Source organism: Populus alba, chromosome 5 (genome assembly GCF_005239225.2).
Source record: "Populus alba chromosome 5, ASM523922v2, whole genome shotgun sequence".
NCBI lineage: Eukaryota > Viridiplantae > Streptophyta > Magnoliopsida > Malpighiales > Salicaceae > Populus > Populus alba.
The window spans coordinates 6,075,849-6,084,768 of NC_133288.1; positions in this window are offsets into that span (position 1 = coordinate 6,075,849).

Here is an 8,920-nt window from a genome sequence, read left to right on the forward strand (position 1 = left end):
TAAGACCTAAGATGGATAACATTTATAAGTTACAAAGCTAAAAGGAATCAGTAATTTACTGTGTAAAATTAAAGATTCAAAATACTGTGGTTTGGAACAATATTTCGACCTCTTTGTCCTTCTGAGAAAAACTGGCAAGGCTTGCTTATACAGGTAGTTTCATCAATTACCGAATAAATTAAAAGCTGATTGGTTATACATTTTTTTTTCATAGTAAAAATGACTTTTTTTTACTCTTAAAAACAAAACAAAAATCAAATATATCTTTTACTTAATCTCATTTTTTTTCAATTTTGTTTAGGAGATCTGTCCAGATTATCTTGTTTTTCTTTCATTTTTAATATTATTTTTTTTAATTTTGTTTTCCAATATTTGTTTTTTTTTTCTATCAAATTTTTCAGTCATTTTGAGAATAATACAAGTGGTTTTAGGGTTTTTTTTTTTTTTGGTCTTGTTAGATCTAGCTTTTTAAGAGTTTTGATTTTTTAATTAAATTAAATTAATTTACTTCATCTTTCAACATTAAATTGGTCTCTTGTATTACTTCAGGTTTTTTTTCTAGTCTTTGTTACATCTTGATTTTTTTAAATTTTTATTTTTTAATTAAATTAAATTATTTTATCTTATTTTTTAAAATTAAATTAATTGGATATTGAGCTTTTTGAATTTAATGGATTGTGAATCTGAGAGATTTATCTAATTTAAAAAGTTCACCTAAGTTTGTTTAGGTTTTTTTTCCCTCTCTTAAGCTTTTTTTTTTTTGTTTCCTCCTCAAACATTTTCTTGCTTTTTTTGTTTTCTATGGGATTTTCTATTCGTTTTGAAAAATATATGAGTTACCTTGGATTTTTTAAGCTTTTTTAAGAGGATTTTTTAATTAAATTAAATCAATTGATTTAATATAAGTATAAGATACTTGCTTCATGCATGGTATTTTCTTGGTTTGCCTTTTGGATTAATAAATAATTGTGATTAATAGATCATGTGAAAAGATTGTTATATCCTAATAGTCGGTCCAATAGGTTTTTAAAAAAAGATAAAATAATAATTTTATTGCAGCAATTCATGTCTTTATGTATATTGAATATTGAGCCTCGTTAAGGTTTTTTATAGATACATTCGCTCAACCCCTTAAATCTAATAGATGAACCTACAATCTAATAATACAGAGTCTTATACATACAAAGTTTAGCATATAATCTAAAAAATTATTCTTTCAAAACTCAAAAATATAATTCTTTTCTATTTAAAAAAGATGTTATGACACAAATATTGCCTTCCGAACTTAGTCACAAGTTGATAGTTAATCCACGTCTTAACAGCCCTGCACCAAGGTAGAATCATGAACAACAATGATCAATTAAAGCAAATAAACAAAGGAAAGGAAAGGGGAATAAAATATAGAGAAGGTAATCGACGCAACTAATATAAAACTATACTTAATTCTCCAACTGAATCTCTCCTAGTTTTATTTAATTTTTCTGGATTTTATTAATTTAAATATATTATTTTGGTGACCGACGGTAATTGGTTTATTGTATCGATTTTTTAGCAAAGACATTCTTGTGATTTCAATTGAGTATTATTATTGGGATTTACAAGACCTGGTATGTGGTAATTAGTGTTTGGTATATAAAAAAAAAAATTGTTTATTTATTTTTTGACTTTTTAAAATGAATTAGAAAGTTTTACTAGTGTCAATAAAAAATAAAAATAATCTCTAGAAGTATATATAAAAAAATCAAATTGTTTTTAAATAGTTTACTTTTGAATTTTGAATTTTGAATTTGTTATTATTCTCAATCAGTTTTTTTCTGAAATTAGAAATCTGACATGTGTACTCAAAGTAACAATTAATGAAAAATTGAATTGACTATTGACGGAGGAATTTCTGCTGGCTAATGGTCCAACCAGGGAAATTGAAACTACAAAAATGTCTTTGCTAAAAATAGATACTATATGACTCTTAATATCATTTTTTTATTAATATTGGTGTCCGGATCAGTTTATACATACCTTTACTAATTTTATGGGTCCTAAAATTAACGACTATGTTAACTTTTAGTAATTCTAAAATTTATAAAATTTAAATTAATAACTTTTAAAAATTAAATTTAAATTTTAATCAATTAAATTAAAATCCTCATAATTACAACACTTAATAAAATTAAATCGGTGATAAGTGGCCAAGCTAACGACCGAACAAGTACAATAAGGGTTCTCTAGGAATCTATAAAGACCTGTTTGTCTACAGAATTGTTGCTGTAGACAACAATTATGTAGAGGGTTAGTAAAATAAAAAATTGAAAGTAGAGTGGCATCTGGGGACCCATTTTCAACCTTATTTATTGCTCAACGACTATTTATCCATGATAAGAGATCTCCAATGTAAAATGTTATTTTTAAAAATTAAATTGGTAAAATAGCATTTTAAATAGTATAAATATAGTTTTTTTTATTATATCTATTCCAATGAAAAAAAACCATTTGAAGAGCTATTTATATTGGAGTGAAAGAAACAAGTGTTTTATTATTTTTTTAATAAGTTTGATGTTATTTTTTTTTCCGCATGGCTATATTTAATTGATTTATTTTTTTAGTTGCCCCACTTTATTGGTTTTGGCTCTTTGGAGAGATATGTAGGAATAACATTTGTGGAAGAGAAAAGTCATTTTAGTATTTTGTTTGGCTTTTCCCTTGGAGTATGTAAAATAAGCAAAGAAAAGCTAAAATATTAGTTTTTTTATTTTTGATTTTTCATTTAACTTTTTAATTGGAGATGCTTTAAGGACAGGTCTTTTTTGCTCTTTGGCAATATTGAGTTTTAACTTCTTCGATTATGAATTTTAATAATATTTATATTTATTAAATTATTAAATTATCTCTTAATTAATTTGATTATGACTTAAAAATCATGATTAAAATACCAAAATACTCCTAAATCATAATTAAAAAAATTTCACTTTTAAAATTTAATAATTTTACCATGCTTTAAAGAAAAATACAAAAACACCCATGATCTTCAGTTAATTAAAATCTTGTGAGATTTAAGTCATGAGAACTCAAATACAAATCTCTATATGAGTGTATTTCTTAAGAAACTTACATCTTATTTATATGGAGCTGTAAATTAGGTTGTATGATCACGGGTAATTATTTTTCTATTTTCAAGTAGCTTGTACGTAGATCCCAGATTTCGGATTCATGAATAATAATCTCATTGTTTGCTACGTGTACATATTTGTTTTTAGTTTTAGTTAAAATAACGATATATCTTTACTACCATGCATAGTTTTAAGACCTGCCAAATTCAAAACTTGGATTTCAGTTTTAACTGGATTATTAAGTTTTAGTCGGGTCAAATTATTTTAAAAAAAAATCAAAAGAATTTTGTTTTAGTAAAACAAAAAAAAACAAAAATTAACAAGTTTGTGGCCGGGTTTTGCCCCGGTCAACCAGGTCACACCGGATTTTTTCTTCAACCTAACCCGGTTCCAGTTCCGGGTCGACCCGTCAAGCTGGACCAGGTTTTAAAACTATGTCACCATACATTATAAGAAGAAAATCATTTGTTTGAAGTACTCCCATTAAATTTTAATGGACTTCAAATAAATACTTTTAGACTCAATATTGTAGATAAACCTATATTATAATTGCTTATAAAATTAGATTTCAATAGTACTTAAAACAATTTAATTCCTTAGATTGAAGTCCGTAAAACTTTATCATAATTGCTAATAAAATTGACATGATTGCTCTTAAAATTAAATAAATGCCACTAGCATGCGTAGTAAAGGCAATTCCTTGAAAACGTCATTATAACATATATTTGCAATGACATTTTACTCAAATGTTAATATAGTTATCAAACAATTCTTTGTGCGTACATTTCTTTTAATTTGTGTTGTTTTTCATTTACAAAGTCTCAAAAGATATTTGATGATGGATGCACAATCCATTTTATGAAAATGAAATTTAATTATAATTAACAATTAAAAAAAAAACCAACTTGCAAAAAGAACAACAAAACAAACCTCATTTATACTTAGGCATGAAAAACTCCAATATAATCTCTAAAGTTTTATTTTTTTCATCATTTAATCCCTTTTTTTAACAATTTATATTTCAATATCAAACTTTATTTTTTTCACTTTTCAATTTTTAAATGTTGAGAGAGGAGGGAGAAAGTCATTGAAAAATATTAAAAATAAAGAATGTGCTTGAATAACCAGATTCTAATCATAAAAAATACTAATTTTTATGTCCTTGAGTTATTGTTTTTTAAAAGAGTTTAATGGAGGTGGTGTCTCGTATAATCATTCAAAAAAAAAATGTACATCAAAGTTTGTTAATTTTTTTTATTCATTTTATTTTTGTTTTTTGGGATGATTTCATGGTGTTTTAGTGTTGAGAATGGATTTATTAATGTTTTTATGATTTTTTTATGTGAAAAATTAAAAAGAAATAGTTTTTTAGGGTCTAAGAACTCGGAACCTAATTTTCTTGTAATTGAAGATGACCGAAAAAACAAAACAATATAGTATGAGACTTGGTGTTTGTTATAAATAAAAATATATATATATATATATATATATATATATATATATATATATATATATAGAGGAGAAAAATTTTAGCCATGCGAGTGGGTCAGGACTTTTAAACCCATGCACGCTTGGACTTTTTGATAGTTGATTAGGTGCATCAAACTAGAGTACAAAAATAGCTCATAGCTTCTTTTTTTTTCCTTTTCATTTGTTTTTTCAATTTAAATATTCATTAATATCCTTTCTCTCTTTTTTTTAAATTGTTTGTTTCTAGATAATGTGGTCTTGTTATTATTTTAATTTTGTATACTTAGAAGAAATTATTATAATTTTTTTTATTTCATGTTTTATATAAATAAGTTATATTTGCATGATGTATTTATATAAAAAAATATTTGTTATTAGAAACGAGAATTAACCAATAAAGATAAAATAAATATAAAAACATAAAACAAAAAGGGACATCCGATATAAAATATTTATACTTACATCTAACTTTGTTTTTTACTAAGAAAACAGATTTTATATTATTATTATTTAATTATCGTTAATGACTTATTTGTTGTTTATCATTTTATATAATTTTGTTTTTCAATAAAATATGTTTTGTCTTCAACTTTTTGTTAAAAAAATATTATTCTCGAAAACGAATTCATAACACGACAAGCGTTGTTTTTTCTTGGGTTATAAATTAACTAGAATTCTATCGCAGTCTAGCTCGGGTAGGATCTAACTAAAGAAATCGAGTACTTTTCACAAGAAAATCAAAATGGGCGCATCTAGATGCGGCGTTGATTTTGATGACTATAAGAAGTCCAGATGGATCGAGTGGTAGGTGAAGGAAGAGCAGGATCTACGGTGGTGATGTGCCCCGGCAATCGAGTACTTCCCTTTGCAAGAGAATCAATTGAAGCAACATGGCCGGCCCACAGAATTGACATTTTCCATCATATTGACAATAACATATTGGACCCTATAGTCTATACCAAAATAATTATGCGAGAGATAATGCTAATGTCACAGCAGAGTTTCTTTTTAAACAGTCCTACCGCTCCCTTTCTGTGCTGATGAATTTAGCCGTCCTGACTCCTGTCTGAGGGTCTCATCGGTGAAACCACATAATTTCCATCACTTTTGGTTGACTTGTGAGGATAATTTCTTGTGAGAGCATCCAAGTATTACTCCTCATCTTGGTTTCTTCCTAATTTTATTTGTTTTTAAGTCAAATTCAATGACCACATAGCTGAAATCCTTGAATATTTAATTGACTAGGTGAAGAATATATTTCTTTTTAAACCTAATCACGGATAATTCTATGCCAAGATTCCACATGTCACCACTTTAGTTAGGTCACATGCATTCTCAACAAGTTCGGAAGTGAACATTAAGTATACCAAAGCCTGATGAATTGCACCTGGCCACATTCACTGTGGAATCGTACGTATCATAAATACTATTATAAAGTTTCATAGCTTTGCACACTAACTTCAGCAGCAGCAGCCGCCATGGCCTCTCTCTCTGAATTCTTCTCCCACCTACATACCATGACCATAGTTTTCCTCAGTCTTCTACTCCTTGAGGTTGTAATTTTAATCCGGTCGGTCATCGGAAGCACCTTGAAGTCCGATAAGCCAATAATTAGCACCACTCAGTACCTCAGACACATCGAAGAAAAGAATCCAACAATTTCTTACAGTAAAAAATTGATGAGGCAGCAAGATTCATTAGAATGCGCAGTATGCTTGTCCGATTTTTCGGAAGGCGAGAGTGTAAGGAAGTTGAAATGCAAGCATACGTTCCACAAGGATTGCTTAGACGAATGGTTGCAACAATGTTTGGCTACATGCCCCCTTTGCAGAGCTAAGGTTTTGCCGGATGAGATTTTAGCCAAGTATGATCGGATGCAGAGTCAGATAGAGTATGACGGGAGTGATGAAGAGATGATCTTCATGTTATCTGCTCTATATGGTAACAGTCTACAAAGAATTTTTTAGCCTGTTGGTTTTGGAAACATTGGTTGTTCTCAATTATATGTTTTACTTGCATATAGAAACCGCCACATGTAGATATAGATATGGATATTTCTCTTTTTTATTCATCGATCTGATGTTTTTGCAGTTTGTTCGAAGATTATGTACATATATCATCAAATATTATGAACCTTAGTACTGGATGAGTCTCTTTGTACTCTCACCTGTGATTTTCCCTAATGTATGCTTATACAGGTGATTAAATTTATAGTGGAAATCAAATGAAGCTCTTTCCAGATTTCATATGCTGCAAAACCTTAGTACATCCAAAATTTTATGAGAAAGAAGAAATGTTCAATTTTGATGCAGACCCACATCAGTTCTTGTTGTTTGTTAGCAGACCATGTATACTTATCTTCTTCTAAGGTGGAAACGTTTTTCTCCCGGGTTTTGGAAAATTATGTACATTTGTATATCCCTTCGGTAATCGAAGAACTTTTTGCCGGAATATGCTGAGTACCGGCAAGTTTTTTGTCCTTTCCGTTGTGATCATCAGTGCATGTAAATGGGTTGTAATTATCCGGCACAAATTAAATGGAGCTCCATGTAGTTTGGATGCCATCTACCTCGAAGCTTTCTTATACCCGTGTAGCAAGTAGTAATTTCATCATAAAAAATTGCTCTATGATTGGCTCGTCTTGAATTTTCTTGCAATATGAGAGAATGATGGAAACGGATCGATCACCTACCCATATACGTACCTGCGTATAACCAAAGCCGACATACCCATGAGCTTCAGCCCCATCCAAAGGTACTTATGTTAACGCTACACAAATTGTTGTAAATCGATGTATACTCGTATAAATTAACAAATTTTATACATTCATACATACATATATACATGTAGGTGTAAACAAGCTATCTAACCCGCGCCCATTGTCAAAATTATTTTCCAAAAAAATACCGCATGTGCAGGTTATTTTGAAATGTTTTCTTACATAAAAAAATCGGATTAGGCACCTGCCGGGTGGAGAAAGTCTTCCACCCAGCCATATATGAAAAAATAGAAAACTTCGTCTTGTCAAAAAATCATTTGAAAATACAATTAATACCGTCGACACACAAGCCTGAAACCTACGGGCAGAAGCTTCCTCCAGAGATGAAAATGTTGTTGAGAATTATCAATCCTCCTCAGTTGTTCCTGTCTGGAGCCATGGCCATAACTTAAATATGTCCGTACAGGTGTTTGGTGATGAAATTTATGGATGGTTAAGGCAGGGTGCCTTGAGTAGGTGGCAGCATTAAATCAGTGGTATGCTACCTCCTCTCTCCCTTTCTGGCTTTCCCTTCACTCAATTCTTTTGGAGCCCAAACAACGAATCTTATGAGTTGGCACAAAGAGGCTAATTCTGTAGAATTCAATGTCTTGTTGCTTCTGCACTATCCTGCTTAATTTCCTTGATTGGAAATCATGAATTATCTATACTTTGGGATATCCTACTTAATATAAGATTAGATTTGATGTTTTTTTTTCTTTAGTCAGCTTTATATAAGACTTTTACAATGTTCAAAATAAATTTTTATCCTGAATCTTGATTTGACAAAATAAAATTTAATTTCATTAATTTAAACCAATAAAAAATTTCAAGACCCGATCTTGAACCGAAACAAATGTTCATTTTCTTTTTTTCTTCAAACAAATATAATATTATCTCATCTTTCCAATTTAATCTTCTAAAAAAAGAGCTCCACCCCAAAATGTAGGGTGTAAAATCAAACTAGCGTAGCATGAAGCATCCATCATAAATACATGGGACATGTGATTGAAACTTCCAGAGTGCGTCCATAGGAGGCATTTTTCTAGCTCGCTAGCTTCCACCGATCAAAATTTCTCGAACACAATAAATTTAATATGGGCATAGCAACAACACACCCAGCAGCATTATCAAAAGGCCGTAGACGTTGATCCTTCGTTTCGTGTGAGCTAGATTATATAATATTGTCATTAAGACATCCAGAAATCCAACCTGTGGAAGATAAACATGATTGGATTACGTTGTTTGCCGTCCTCTGCTTTCGCTGTCATATAAATGTCACTCTGTTAGCTGGGAACTATGTTTTGGACAGGAGATTAAACCACATCCAATGGCTTTTTGTCTCCAACGTTTGTGAAAGACAAGAACTTGATTTACAGTGAAGACCCAGCGTCTGTGTCAAAGGCTACGGCCCTTTGAAAATAGTTTTTGGCTAGATTTACAAGAAGAAATGTACAAATCCTTTTTCTCAGTCAGCTACAGTTTTTCACATTATCGTTTCGTTTTAAATTTTAGATAAAATTGTGGGCCTCTTCTCTACCTTAACCCATAGCCCATACGCCTTGTGAAAAAAAAAAAAAAAAAAAAA